This window comes from Nelumbo lutea, chromosome 4 (genome assembly GCF_056320005.1).
Source record: "Nelumbo lutea isolate HS-2025 chromosome 4, American lotus-T2T, whole genome shotgun sequence".
Taxonomy (NCBI): Eukaryota; Viridiplantae; Streptophyta; class Magnoliopsida; order Proteales; family Nelumbonaceae; genus Nelumbo; species Nelumbo lutea.
The window spans coordinates 314728-329156 of record NC_142687.1 but is presented as its reverse complement, the minus strand read 5'-3'; the positions used below and the strand labels follow the sequence as shown (position 1 = coordinate 329156).

Sequence of the window (14429 nt, the reverse complement as noted above, 5' to 3'; positions counted from 1 at the left end):
CTTTCATCACCTTCCACTCCCCCTTCATCACCTAGTTGTAACATTCTGGGTCAACCTAGTGAGACTCCAGCTTCAGCTGATGCTTCTGATGACTCCAACAGGCAAGAGAAAGAGATACTCACATACAGTAGAAGGAAGAAGGGCCCTCAACCTCATGATTGCAACCAGTTGGACTCTGATCAATCTGTCTCTGCAATCTAAGGTATTTTTGACTCTCTCAATTCAGATTTGGATCTTCCTATTGCTCTCCGTAAGCCTATTCGTTCTTGTACCACTCGGCATTCCATAGCTAATTATGTCTCTTACTCACATTTATCACCTGCCTATCATTCCTTTGTGTCTGGTCTTTCCTCTGTATGTGTCCCTTCTAGATATTCAGAGGCGGTATCTGATCCAAGATGGAAAAAAGCCATGAATGAAGAAATGAAAGCCCTAATGAAAGCAAGAACGTGGGAATTGGTGGACCTACCAGAAGGAAAAGGCACTGTTGGGTGCAAGTGGGTATTCACAATAAAGCATAGGGAAGACGGGTCAATTGAAAGATACAAGGCCAGACTTGTGGCAAAGGGATTTACACAAAAGGAAGGAATTGACTACAAGGAAACCTTTGCCCCGGTAGCAAAACTCAACACAATCAGGGTTCTACTGTCATTAGCTGCAAAATTCTCTTGGGGACTCCATCAGCTGGATGTGAAGAATGCTTTCCTAAATGGTGATCTACATGAAGAGGTATTCATGGAACCCCCACCTGGATAAAATGTTGGAAAGAAGGTGTGTAAATTAAGGAAAGCTTTGTACGGCTTGAAGCAATCTCCTCGGGCATGGTTTGAGAGACTTTGTACAACCATGAAAAAAGTGGGGTACACTCAGAGCAGTGTGGATCATACATTGTTTACAAGGAGGCAAGATGAAAAACTTACAGCTCTCATTGTTTATGTGGATGATATGGTGATTACTGGAAATAATGTGAAAGAGATGAAGAGGCAGTAGGAGTTCTTACCTTCAGAATTTGAGATCAAGGACCTGGGAAATCTGAGATATTTTCTAGGGATTGAAGTTGCTAGATCAAGAGAAGGAATCTACATATGTCAACGAAAATATGTGCTAGATCTCCTAGAAGAAACAGGCATGATGGGGTGCAGGCCAGCAAACACACCAATAGAACCGAACCATGGATTACATGAATCAATGGGTGAGGAATACTATGATAAGGAAAGGTACCAAAAAGTGGTAGGAAAACTGATATACTTATCCCTCACTAGGCCAAACATTGCCTATGCAGTGCATGTTGTCAGTCAATTCATGCACTCACCAAAGACTCCTCATATGAGAGCAGTGGAAAGAATTCTCAGATATTTGAAAACTTGCCCAGGGAAAGGAATTCTATTCAAGAAGAACAATAGACTTGAAATTGAAGCCTACACTGATGCTGATTGGGCTGGGTCTATTGGAGACAGAAAATCAACCTCAGGTTACTGTACATTCTTGGGAGGAAACTTAGTTACATGGCACAGTAAGAAGCAGAATGTTGTGGCTAGATCAAGTGCAGAAGCTGAATACTGAGCTATGGCACATGGGGTGGCTGAACTCTTATGGCTCAGAACTCTCCTTAATGAGCTTGGTATCAAGACTGAAGGTCCTCTCAAGTTGTATTGTGATAATAAAGCAGCTATCAACATTGCCAACAATCCCGTGCAACGTGACAAGACAAAACATATTGAAATTGATCGACACTTTGTCAGACAGAGAATTGTTTCAGGGGAACTTTGTGTGCCTTATACTCCATCAGAAATGCAGATTGCAGATGTATTAACAAAATGGCTGACAACTACAAAGTTTAAAGACATACTTGGCAAGTTGAACATGATTGATATCCATGTTTAGCTTGAGGGGGAGTGTTAGAATGCTAGAGAGTGTTCGGCTGATAGGGTCTCCTATTAGCCCATTCTTATGTTAATCTTATCTTGTAACTGGGCCTTTGCTAATGGGCCTAATTCTGTTTATGTTTTAAGTATTCTGGTTGTCCCATTACTAATCAAGGGTATACCAGTAATTTTATTGTACTTTGTACTTCACTTATATTTAAATAAAGGCCTGGTCGACTGCTAACACAGTTCGACATTCTCTGCATCTAAGAAGTTCATTCTCTTCTTTACTACTTCGAGTTCAGCTTCTCAGTTTACAGTACTAAACATGTGTACAACAACATCTGTCAACGGATCCTCCACGTGGACGGTTCGTCCAACCAGAGCAGAAGCGGAACTGGGTAAATCCTCTACGGACATAGCAAAGTAAAGCTGCAGTACACGCTCTGGTTCTTATTCCGAGCTTCAAACAACGAAGCCGAGTACAAGGCACTCATAGCCGGGCTATCACCAGCAAAGGAATGTTAGACAGTGTATGCCCTTAGCTCCAATCAGATTGATGTACTAGTGCATTTATTGTAAATGACTAATAGTACATAATCGATTTGTGTTATATATGGTGTGTTTCTGTTAATACCCTTAAACTGGACACTTAAGAGACTCATGTTAGTTTAGAATCTTCACAACCGTTGGATAGACCTGGGGAGGTTTATCCTACCAAGGCTAACACTAATGTGTTGCCAAGCCGGTTGGGGTGGCTTGTCTCAACTACCAGGGTGAGACCTTGTTAGAATGCTCGAGCCAGGGGTATTTTGGTCATTCTGAATTATCTTTCTTGAGAGTGAAAGGTCTATTGTATCTGTGTTTAAGTTATGTGTCCCATCTTCTATGAGGGACAAAATGGTCTTTCCTGTAACTCTATGTTTTTTGAATAAATACAAGTGGGTCAGCTAGGGAAGGGTGATTTTGACTCTCTTCTAGTCTGGCCGAACCTTTTCTTTCTTCTTCTTCATCTTCTTCTTCCTCTTTCTCTTTTCTTTCATCTTCTCTACTTCAACCCTAGAATCTACTAGGGTTTACTAACATGGTATCAGAGCTGTAAGGTCGTATCCCCATTTCTTTCTTGCTGCTGTTCTCTTTCTGGGTTTGCCGCCAACTTTCACAGTCATCTTCTTCCTTTTCGACTGACCTGAGTGGAGGTTCGATAAGGGGCTGAAAAGGAGTTGTCGTTTTGTGGGCCTGGAGGTGAGGATGCCTCCGATCGTTGCTGTGGTGGTCGTTGGAGTGATATACTAAACCCTCTATTCAGTATCGAAGATGGCTGAATGTGTACAGGTATGAACACTATTGTTGTTTGTCCAAGTAAGGAACTGTGAATGCTTCCTTTTGTTTCAAAAGTTGGTTGTGGTGGTGCTCAGTGTGACTGATATGGATCTCAGTCGTGTTCCTCTGCATTTCTCTTCGTATGTATGTTGAAAGAAGAGTTGTCGACTGCTGAAGTTCACAACAGCAGTAGATTGGTGGTGGTTGTGTCGTGGTGATTGGTGTATCTATGTTTCAAAATATTTAAAAGTAATCTCCTATACCTTGTGTGTAATCGGTTCTGCAGTGTGCAGCCCAAGTGTTTGATGTGAGGACTGAGTGATTTCAGTCTTAGTGTGTTGATGGCGAATGGTCCTACAGTGTGCAGCCCAGGTGCTTGATGTGAAGACTGAGTGATTTCAGCCTTAGTGTGTGGTGTGTAATGTGTACTTAAAGAAGCTGGAATCGGTGGTGTTATAAGTGAGATAAGTTTTGTGAAAGAGTGTGAGGTTGTGTTGTATATTTGAAGGTGAAATAATTAAGATGGTTTCATTTGAAAATGGGGATGATAATAAAACAGGTGTCATGCTTTCTCCAGACTATTTAAGTGTTCAAATGCCATCCATCAAGTTGAATGGTGAGAATTATGTAACACGGGCAAAATCTATGGAGGTGTTCTTGAAGGCCAAGAGGAAGGTAAAACATGTAAGAGAGGAGAAACCTCCCTCTGATACCCCTAAGTTCAGTGACTGGAAACAAGTAGATGCACAGATAATGACATGGCTCTAGAACAGCATGGAACCAAAGATTAATGTGAACTTCATGTTCCTAGATACAGCTAAGGAAATCTGGGATCATGCTAAGAAGCTATACTCTGGACAAGACAATACAACTAGGGTGTATCAGTTGTACCAAGAGTATTTCAATTTGAAGCAAGGGAGTCAAAGCTTAGAAGAGTACTATGCAAGTTTGAGGAACATTCGTAATGATCTTAATGTGTATCATCCTCTAACATCAGATGTTCAGATCCAACAACAGCAACGTGAGCAGCTTGATGTGACAAGGTTTCTTATGGGGTTGAAGGCTGAGTATGAGCCTTTAGAGCACAAATATTGGGAGGATCTGCTCTTCCCTCACTTGAAGAAGTCTTTGCTCGTCTTAAGAGGACATCTATTGAGTCAGGAGAACATTCTTCTCTCTCTGACAGATCTGGTTTGTTGTGACTAAAGGGGGTGGTCGTGGAAATAGAAGTGGCGGTGTCAGGAATGGACTCCCAAGCAACCGTGGTGGTCACATGTTTAGCAGGGCTAGTGGCCGGACTGGAGGCCGAGACTCAGGGGGAAGTCTGGGAAGAGGAAGGAGTAATACTCAGAGAAAGTGTACACATTGTGGTTTAGAGGGGCACATAGTTAACTTTTGCTATGATTTGCGTGGTGCACCCAACACTTGGGCTAACCATGCTAGGACTAAGGGTAGTGACACAATTACTGAAAGTCAGCAAACTGGCCCAATCCTCTCCACATCTACTTGTGCTTCTAAGAAGGAATGGTGAGTGTACCACGTGAAGTATATGAGTAGTTCATTCAAACATCTCAGCAGAACACCGCCACACTTACCCATTCAGGTATGGCTTGCTTAGCTCTGGGACTCATGATGTATTTTCCTCCCTTTCCCACTCCTCCACACCTCAAATAGTTACACTTGCTAATGGTTCTACATCTCCTATCTGTGGTGTTGGTGATGTTAATCCTCCTCCTTGCCTTTATCATCTGTTTTATATGTTCCTAAGTTTCCTTTTAACCTTATGTCTGTCAGCAGATTAACCAAGTCTCTTAATTGTTCTGTAACCTTCTACCCTTCTTCTTGTGTGTTTCAGGATCTCAAGACGGGGAGGAAGATTGGTGGAGGGCATGAAGCAGGTGGATTATATTACCTTGATGGTGGTGGTCCTCCAGTAGCTTTTCAATCATCTCTTACTCCTCTTCAATGGCAATGCAGACTTGGCCATCCTTCTCTCAAGGCCTTGAAGTTACTGGTTCCTTCCTTGAGTCATCTTTCATCATTAGACTATGAGTCATGTCAATTGGGTAAACATCATAGAGTCTCATTTAGTCCAAGAGTTGATAGTCGTGTCTCAAGTCCTTTCTCTTTAGTTCATTCCGATGTATGGGGTCCAATTAAAGTGGTGTCATACAATGGGTATAAGTATTTTGTAATCTTTATTGATGACTTTTCAATGATGACATGGATTTATCTTATGAAAGATCGTAGTGAGTTGTTCCCTATTTTTCAAAAATTTTATGCTGAAATACGCACTCAATTTGGTGTTCATATTAAAATTCTTCGCTCCGATAATGCCAAAGAATACAACTCCTCACCATTTCAGCAATACCTAGAACATCATGGGATCATTCATCAAACTTCTTGTGCCTACACCCCACAACAGAACGGCATAGCTGAACGAAAAAATCGACATCTTCTTGAAACTGCTCAATCCTTGATGATTAATATGAATGTCCCAAAACATTTTTGGAGTGATGTTGTTCTCACATCCTGTTTTCTGATCAATCGGATGCCCATGTCAATCCTTGGAAGTCAATCCCCTTTCTCCGTGTTGTTCCCCACTTTATCTCCATTTCCTCTTACCCCAAGAATCTTTGGTTGTGTTTGTTTTGTTCAACACTTGGGGCCTGGGTTAGACAAGCTAGATGCTCGAGCTACTAAGTGTATATTTCTTGGCTACTCAAGGACTCAGAAAGGGTATAAGTGTTATAACCCAAAATCCTATAAATCGTTTGTGTGCTCTGATGTCACCTTCTTTGAGTCAGTTCCACTCTTCTCAGATGTTGGGGTCTCTTCCTCTCCCTCTGTGGTTCCCCTTCCGGTACCTATTGTGGACATCCTTTCAGTAGCTCCTGTTTCTACTGCAGATGCACATCCTATGCCTGTTACTACTGAGAAGCCGCCAATCACTCAAGTGTATACCCGCAGAAGTGCATCGGACCCTCCTCCACTTCAGCCCCTGTCGACAGATCCCGCTACTGCTCCTTCCCCTTCAAATCCTAATCTTCCTATTGCTCTGTGAAAAGGTAAACGCACTTGTACTTCTCACCCCATTTCACACTATGTTTCTACTGCTCACCATTCTGCTTCTCATTGCAAATTTAAATCATTACTCTCATCTGTTCCCGTTCCCAAGACTGTCCAAGAAGCTCTTGCCTCCCTAGGGTGGCGGCAAGCCATGGAAGAAGAACTCTCTGCTCTACAACATAATCACACATGGGAACTCACCGCTCTTCCTTCCGGTAAGCACACAGTTGGGTGTAAATGGGTCTACACAGTGAAGTTTCTTCCTGATGGTAGTGTGGAGCGATTGAAAGCGAGGTTGGTGGCCAAGAGTTATTCTAGGATGTATGGTGTTGACTATATGGAGACATTTTCTCCTGTGGCTAAGATTGGTTCAGTCCGGGTGCTGATTTCATTAGCTGCTATGTATGATTGGCCTCTTGTACAACTTGAATCAAAAATGCCTTCCTGCATGGTGATCTAGTTGAGGAGGTGTATATGAAGCAACCACCAGGGTTTGTTGCTCAGGGGGAGTCTGACAAAGTGTGTAGGCTCAAAAAGGCAATTTATGGACTGAAACAATCTCTACGTGCTTGGTTTGGCAGGTTTAGTGAAGTGATGAAAACCTTTGGGATGAAACAATGTCAGGTTGATCATTCTGTGTTCAGCTATAATTCAAAGGATGGGAAAATCTTGCTAGTTGTGTACGTGGATGATATTGTCATAACTGGGAGTGATAGCAATGGAATCAACAGGTTGAAGAAATTCTTACAGGATCACTTCAATACGAAAGGTTTGGGGAAGCTGAAATATTTCCTGGGAATAGAGGTTGCGAGGTCAAAACATGGGATCAACCTATGTAAGACAAAATATGTTCTTGATCTACTTGAAGAGACAGGGTTGTTAGGTGCTAAACCAGCAGAGACTCCTATGGAACTCAATGCCAAGTTGAGTGTTGATGCGGGTGAAGAGTTTGATGATCCTGGAAAATACAGAAGGTTGGTGGGCAAATTGAACTACCTGACCATTACCCGACCAGATATATCATTTGCTGTGAGTGTGGTGAGCCAGTTAATGCAACATCCTCGGGTTCCTCACTGGGAAGCTGTTATGAGAATTGTTAGGTACCTAAAAGGTGCTCCAGGTCGTGGTTTGTTATACCAAAGTGGAGGAACTCTTGAGATAGTAGGGTACACAGATGCTGACTAGGCTGGTTCTATATCAGATAGGAGATCAACTACAGGGTATTGTACCTTCCTCGGTGGCAATCTTGTAATTTGGAAGAGCAAGAAACAAACAGTGGTGGCAAGAAGTAGTGCAGAAGCAGAGTACAGGGCTATGGTCCATACCACATGTGAGCTAGTATGGCTGAAGAACTTGCTTCAAGAGATGGGATTCTCAATTGACAAACCCATGAAACTATACTGTGATAACCAAGCTGTTGTTCACATCTCTTCCAATCCCGTCTTTCATGAGAGAACTAAGCATATTGAAGTTGATTGTCACTTTGTAAGAGATAAAGTGATAAGTGGAGTGATAACCACATCTCATGTGAGCTCAAGAAATCAGTGGGCAGATCTTCTCACAAAGGGATTGTCTCGGGGAAGAATAGATTACATTTGTAACAAGCTGGGACTATATGATATATACTCTCCAGCTTGAGGGGGAGTGTTAGAATGCTCGAGTCAGGGGTATTTTGGTCATTCTGGATTATCTTTCTTGAGAGTGAAAGGTCTATTGTATTTGTGTTTAAGTTATGTGTCCCATCTTCTATGAGGGACAAAATGGTCTTTCCTGAAACTCTATGTTTTTTGAATAAATACAAGTGGGTCAGCTAGGGAAGGGTGATTTTGACTCTCTTCTAGTCTGGCCGAACCTTTTCTTTCCTCTTCTTCATCTTCTTCTTCCTCTTTCTCTTTTCTTTCTTCTTCTCTACTTCAACCCTAGAATCTACTAGGGTTTACTAACAGACCTGAAGCACATGTAGTGTGGGTTTGCTTGAAACCCTGAACCAGACCATTTTCCAGTTATGCCCTGGACCTTGGAGACAGATGGGCAACACTGGAAAGTTACACCTAACCCCTAGACTCGATTATGGTATTGCACTAGGTGTTGGATTGGTTTGTCTTTGATATGCCAATCAATGAGATCCTTAGCAAGGGTCAAAACCTGGGTATGTTGAGGCAGTCTGAGAATTCACCTGAGTGGGTGATCATAGTGACAGAATCAGCCCCTTTGTTGGACAAAGTGAATGATCGAGAAATGCACTCTCTGATGGAAACCTAAACTGTCGGCAGTTGATTTCAAACTTGTTGAGAATTGTTTTGCAAAATATATTTATATAGAGATATACATATATATTATGGTTTCACAAAATGTTGCAAAAGGTTTTAATTCCCGGGATCCATGTGAGCAGAGAGTGCAACACTACACCTTGCAGTCGAGGGAGAGGCCCTCTCTTGTCAGGCAGTGTTTGATCATTATGGGCTGAAAGGTTAAGTGTAAGACCATTTAGGGCTCTTACCTGATGGGCTAATCTCACTTAAGTCCATAGTCCTTGGGCCTTCATAACGTGGATGGACCCAGGGACCATTTTGTGTAAATGTTGGGCCTACTAAGAGCCCATACTGATGGGCTTAGGGGTTCACTGTCTTCAGCAGTGAATTCGGCCAGACCTTGTAACAGAGGCTAGGCTGAACCCATATGGCTTTTGTGGAGATCAATGTTAGGGTCCCACACCATACAAAGAGAGCCAAGCTAGCCAGCAAATTAAAGGGGAAGTGAGCCTGATGACTTAATGGGCCTAAAGCCCAATTCGAATTAGGCTAATTAGATTAATAATTATGGGCGAATTTGTGATCAGATCTACTTCTAGATTAGCAAGAGGATAAGATATGTCTTATCCACTTAGGAGTTCTAATCCAAATAAAGAATTTGATCAAAGAACCCTCTCTTGATATGATTAGGAAGTTGATCCAAGAAGGATTATAAATAGAGGGAGAAATTCTTTTGTTAAATACTTTTGCAAATTCCAGATCTTTTCTCTATTCTTGCCGCCCTACCCAGTTCGATCTCCACATTCTTGGAGTGATCAAGATTGGATCTTGATATTGTTTCTTACTAGAAGAAACAATCTTGAAGTTGTCCTCACATCCCTGCGTAATTCTTGTTGAAGAATTGGGGTTCTTGTTGAAGAATCTCTTTACTGATCCTACCTCACCCTAAGTTGTGTCATCTTCAGTGGAGGACGGATTTGGTGAACTCTTTGGGCGTGAACACCTATGTTAGGAACTACTGTTGATTCCATATCAGGTATATCCCTCCCTTAATCTTGGTTACAGATTTGGTCCGGTTTGTTTCAAGAACGAACCTTGAAAAATGCAGCTTTTCTAAATCAAGGAATAGGATTCCCAAGGAAGTCGGGGCTAAACACCTTGTAGTATGCAGTGACTCACAACTTGTGGTCGACCAGGTGAATGGATAGTATGAGGCTCGGGAGCCCACCTATCGGCCTATTTGGCCAAGGTAAGGGAACTCTTGCCCAGCTTCCACTCTTGGTACCTCCAACAAATCCCAAGATCAGAGAACATCGAGGCCGATGCACTTTCTAAGTTGGCTAGTGCAATCGACTCAACGAAGAGGACAGTCTACATAGAAGACCTACCACGCCCACGTGATGACAACAGAACTGAGTTGGATAGATCCGCTCATTGATTATTTACGCCATGGAATATTACCGAAGGAACGCAATGCGGCACAAAGGATAGAACGACAAGCTATATAAGGGCATTCCCACTCCCCTACCTGCGCTGCCTGCGTCAAGCAGAAGTGGACCAAGTGTTACATGAGATTCACGAAGGACTCTACGGAGGACACTTGGGGGTAGGGCACTCGCCCAAAAGGCATTACGACAAGGGTACTATGGGCCCACGATGAAGGCGGACGCAATCAAGCTAGTGCAGAAGTGTGACAAATGTTAGCAACATGCCAACATCTTGCACTAACCGGCTACTGACCCAAAATATCTTACCAGTCCATGGCCGTTTGCACAATGGGGAATTGACATACTGGGCCCCTTCCCACCAGTGACCGGGCAGAGAATATTTTTAGTAGTAGCAATAGACTATTTCACGAAGTGGGTAGAGGCCGATCCATTAGTGACCATCACAACTCGGAACATTCAGAACTTCTTTTGGAGGATTATTTTATGCAGATTCAAACTACCAAGGGTTTTGATCTCAGACAACGGCAAGCAATCTGAGGGTATTAAATTTCAGAATTGGTGCGTAGAAATGGGCATAAAACAAAACTTCACCTTAGTCACCCATCCTCAAGCTACCGGTCAGGCTGAGGTAACAAACTGGGCAATCCTCTATGGCCTTAATCTCGGCTTTCCCGAGCTGAAGGTTTGTAGGTGGATGAGCTGTTAAACGCCCTTCAAGATGGCGACAGGTGAAATCCCCTTCAACTTGACATATGGAACTAAAGTCGTGATACCAATAGAGATTGAAGTGTCGACCTTACGGTTCAAGATGTTTGACAAAGAGACTAACGAAGAAGACCTACGAACCAACCTCGACTTAATAGAAGTCTGAGGCCTCGCCTACATTCAGACCGCAGCGTACCAACAGTGAGTGGCTCAATACTATAATGCCTAAGTGAAGAGATGCCAATTCAGGGTTGGCAACCTGGTACTCAAGAAGGTTATGGTGCCTAAGCCCGGTGTGGGAAAGCTAGAATTGAACTGGGAAGACCCTTACAAAGTCTTTAGAGTGATAGGCGAAAACACGTATGAGCTCGAAACACTGGAGGGGAAGATGGTACCCCGTGCGTGGAATATAGACAACCTAAGGAAATACTATCTCTGAAAAGAAAGAGTTTCAAGCTACATCCGCAGATTTGCGAAAATTTTCCAAGGCACCCAAGCCAACCTCTCGACAACTCGACTAAAAGAAAGCATAGAAAAGGAGTTCCGAGCTACATCCGCAGATTTGCGAAAATTTGCTAAGGCATCCAAGCCTGACCTCTCAACAGCTTAGCTAAAAGAAAGCCTGAAGGGATACCAAAGCTTTTTGCACTAAGGCACCCAGTCGATCTAATGACAGTTTGATCGATTTGCGCGACAATTCAACAGAAAGAAACTCCATTCGAAGAAGATATCAGATATGGGAAAAGTAAATTGCATTAAGCATACTAAGGCCAAAGACCAAGGTACATATATTAAAAAAATAATAATAATAAACTCAGCAGCAGAAAGTTCAACATTATGAGCACGGAAGCCTAAGAAACATCAACTTATAGGAGCTCACAGGCTCCCAGAAACAACAGAAGAAGAGAAACCAACAAGGCCGATCTACTCCTCGCCACCACCTTGCAGCTCGTCATCGACATCGTCAACCTCCTCGCCCTCTTCTGCTCCGGCTACTTCCTCATCCTCATTAGGAGTCAAGGGCTCCCCATCAACTTGCACAACAAGCTCATTTGGCATGTTGTTGACAGAGAAAAGTGTCGAAGTCAAAATCAGGATGAAGCGTCTTCAAGTAGCGGCAACAAAGCTTAAATCCCTTTCGCATCGTAGGGATTGCATTCTCCACCTTCTCCTGGGCATATTCAAAGGAGTCACGGAAACGATCAATGGCTGCCAATTCTACTTGGCAAATATCCTCTATATACTTAGTCCACCTCTCTTCCAGTCGGCACTCTTGAGCAGCAATGGTCTCCCGGGCCTCGTCCAACTTGCACTGCATCTTTCCGCTCAGCTCGATGAATCACTAGCAGTCCTCCTCGATGCTTAGTTGGATTTCTCGCATCTGAGACTACAGTGCGTCAACACTAGACTACAGCTCGGCCTTCTCTCTCCGGCCTAAGGCGACCTGATCCAACAGTACCTACCCCATGGTGTTCGCCTACCAAAAGAAGAAAAGTATGATCAGAACAAAAAACAAATAACCAAAAGACAAAAGCTTCGAAAGAGGACAAACCTAAAGTATACAACGAGTCATCCGAGTTCCAACGTCGGCTAGGTCCAAACCGTAGTAATACCGCACATCTTCCAAAGGCCGCATGCCCCTTCCCATCCAAAGAGCTGCTTATGAGTCGTTTAGGCGATTGATCACAGAGACGTCAACATTCGGGACGAAGCAAGTTATGTCAGAGGTGTAAGGACCGGCGGCATGCTCCTCTTGGACGACTTGAGGTTGAAAGGCAGCAGGGCCCATATCGTCCCGGTCGGTACTCATAGGGTCGCCGCCTCCCTCGAGGTCGATGACAGGAGTGAGCGAGCGACAACGACCTCACCTCGGCACTGGTCAAGGTGCCCTCCATCGACAAATAGTCAGCCCTTCACTTCTTCCTCAAAGCCACCTTCTTAGATGCCACCAAAAGTGACTCCATGGTCGTCATATCTAAAAAAAGTAAAGAGAAGTTAGTCGAGCCAAAAAGTTAAATATCAAAAGCAGATATAAAGGACTTGAAGGCCAACCTACCTACGTGACTCAAGCTGGCCTGTATGAGCATACGCTCGGCCAAAAGGTTCTCTACTAGAAACTTCCGGCAAACAAAGTGTTGAACTGCAAGTTGTATCTCTCCATCGAACTTTACATTGAAACTTCGGCAATCCCTCCGCAATACAGTATCCATATTCCAACCATTACTATGAGAAAGGAAGAAGTACCCATTCTTCCAATATTTAACTTTGGAGGGAAAGTCAACTAGCATCTTATAGCCGCTATGGAAGGGAAGGTAAAAACAGTAGGGAACATTGGGGACCTTTTTCATAGAGCACAGCCCAGAGAAAACATCTAAACCCAAGGGGAAGTTGGGGTGGTGACACAAAGAAATCAGCCCCACCAGAGTTTGAACTACATTGGGGTGTAGCTGACCTAAGGAGACATCGTAACGTGAGATCATCGCAAGAATAAAAGGGTGCAAGGGAAAACAAAGACCGGCAACTAGCGTCTCCTCAAAGACACAGGTCGTGTCTTGGCCATGACTCCAGGGATACTCGTTAGGACCGGGCTAGATACAGTCAAAATTGGGGTATTTGATAAGTACTATACAGCTCTATTATACGCTCACTAGAGAGCTCGGAAGGATCAAAAGGGGATTCCGCTGTTCGGACCTCTACTCCTACCCCTAGCTCAGACGCAGAAGACTCCCTGAGAATCCTCTCCCGAAGATTCCCCCTCATCCTACCCACCTATAGTCCAGCGATCTACCCTTTGAAGGATCAAAAGACATTTATAGAGGAAGCTACTCATCGGGTAAACGAGACAAAGGAAACCGGCACCGGAGACGAACAAAGTTTCAACAGGCTAGTAGACAGCAACACCTCAACTAAGACCTTCTCAGATCGGTCACCCTCCTCAGAGAAAAATCCAAAAAATGTGTGAGTGAGGCCTCAGTGAGGATCCCATATTTATAGTCCACTGGGAAGAATGACCAACAGTTGGGATGCATTGACAGCAGATCGACGATCGAGACAACGACGATGCGTGCAGGATATTTTGAATTTAAATTTTTGCGCTCACTATGCGCGCCCTTTTTTTGAATTCGAAATTTGAAATCTACCACGATCCCGCCCAGTCTCAGACCAGATCAGGTGAGCGAGCCGAGCAACCTACGAACCAGTCGAGCCAATTACCTTATTAAGAGCTATTCCCTTCGTCGAGCTGACGAAGGCTCGGGAGTGGGGGTTAATTGATGAGGGGTAATTTGGTCCTCTGAATTACATCACGACACGTGGCCTTCAAGCGACACCTTGGCGCTGAGTAAGCGAACCAGTTCGGCAAGTTGGCCTAAGACACCTCGCATGGGCTGACCTCAGCTGCTTCGGTTGGGTCGAGATAACAAGGCTAACAGCGTATGGCGACCTACCTCAAAGACTGGCCGAGCTTTAAGAACCCGTGGCGACCTACAAGGCGAGCCTGCTGACTTGTCTCATAGATATGTTACCAGCCTGAGACCTCCGAAGCGCTAATGACTCAACCGTTAGGTCAGCCTACCCCATTGCACACATTAGAGTTGATCAGACAGACCATAACTCCCGTGCAGATTATGTAACCGATGTAATTACTCTCCTAAGTGAGCAAAAACGTCTCTACAAGAAAATGAGACCCGTTGTGAGAAGACTTTGGTCGCTCACCTCTATATAAAGCCCTCATTCTTACCAGTGAAGGTACGCGTGATTAAGCTCTC

The 14429-nt window shown here is 43.8% G+C and overlaps 1 protein-coding gene and 1 long non-coding RNA gene across 5 annotated transcripts in view; both read right to left on the bottom strand.

Moving 5' to 3' along the window:
• RAD52-2 (cobalt ion-binding protein) overlaps window positions 1-14429 on the bottom strand; it is a 100488-nt gene that overhangs the window by 68422 nt on the left and 17637 nt on the right. The gene's annotated exons all lie outside the window — the stretch shown is intronic.
• Window positions 11401-12853, bottom strand: LOC148853277 (uncharacterized). Its single transcript, XR_016112736.1, has 3 exons — window positions 12719-12853; window positions 12215-12637; window positions 11401-12139 (listed from the first exon to the last, which is right to left on the bottom strand). It is a non-coding gene; the product is annotated as an uncharacterized LOC148853277 (long non-coding RNA).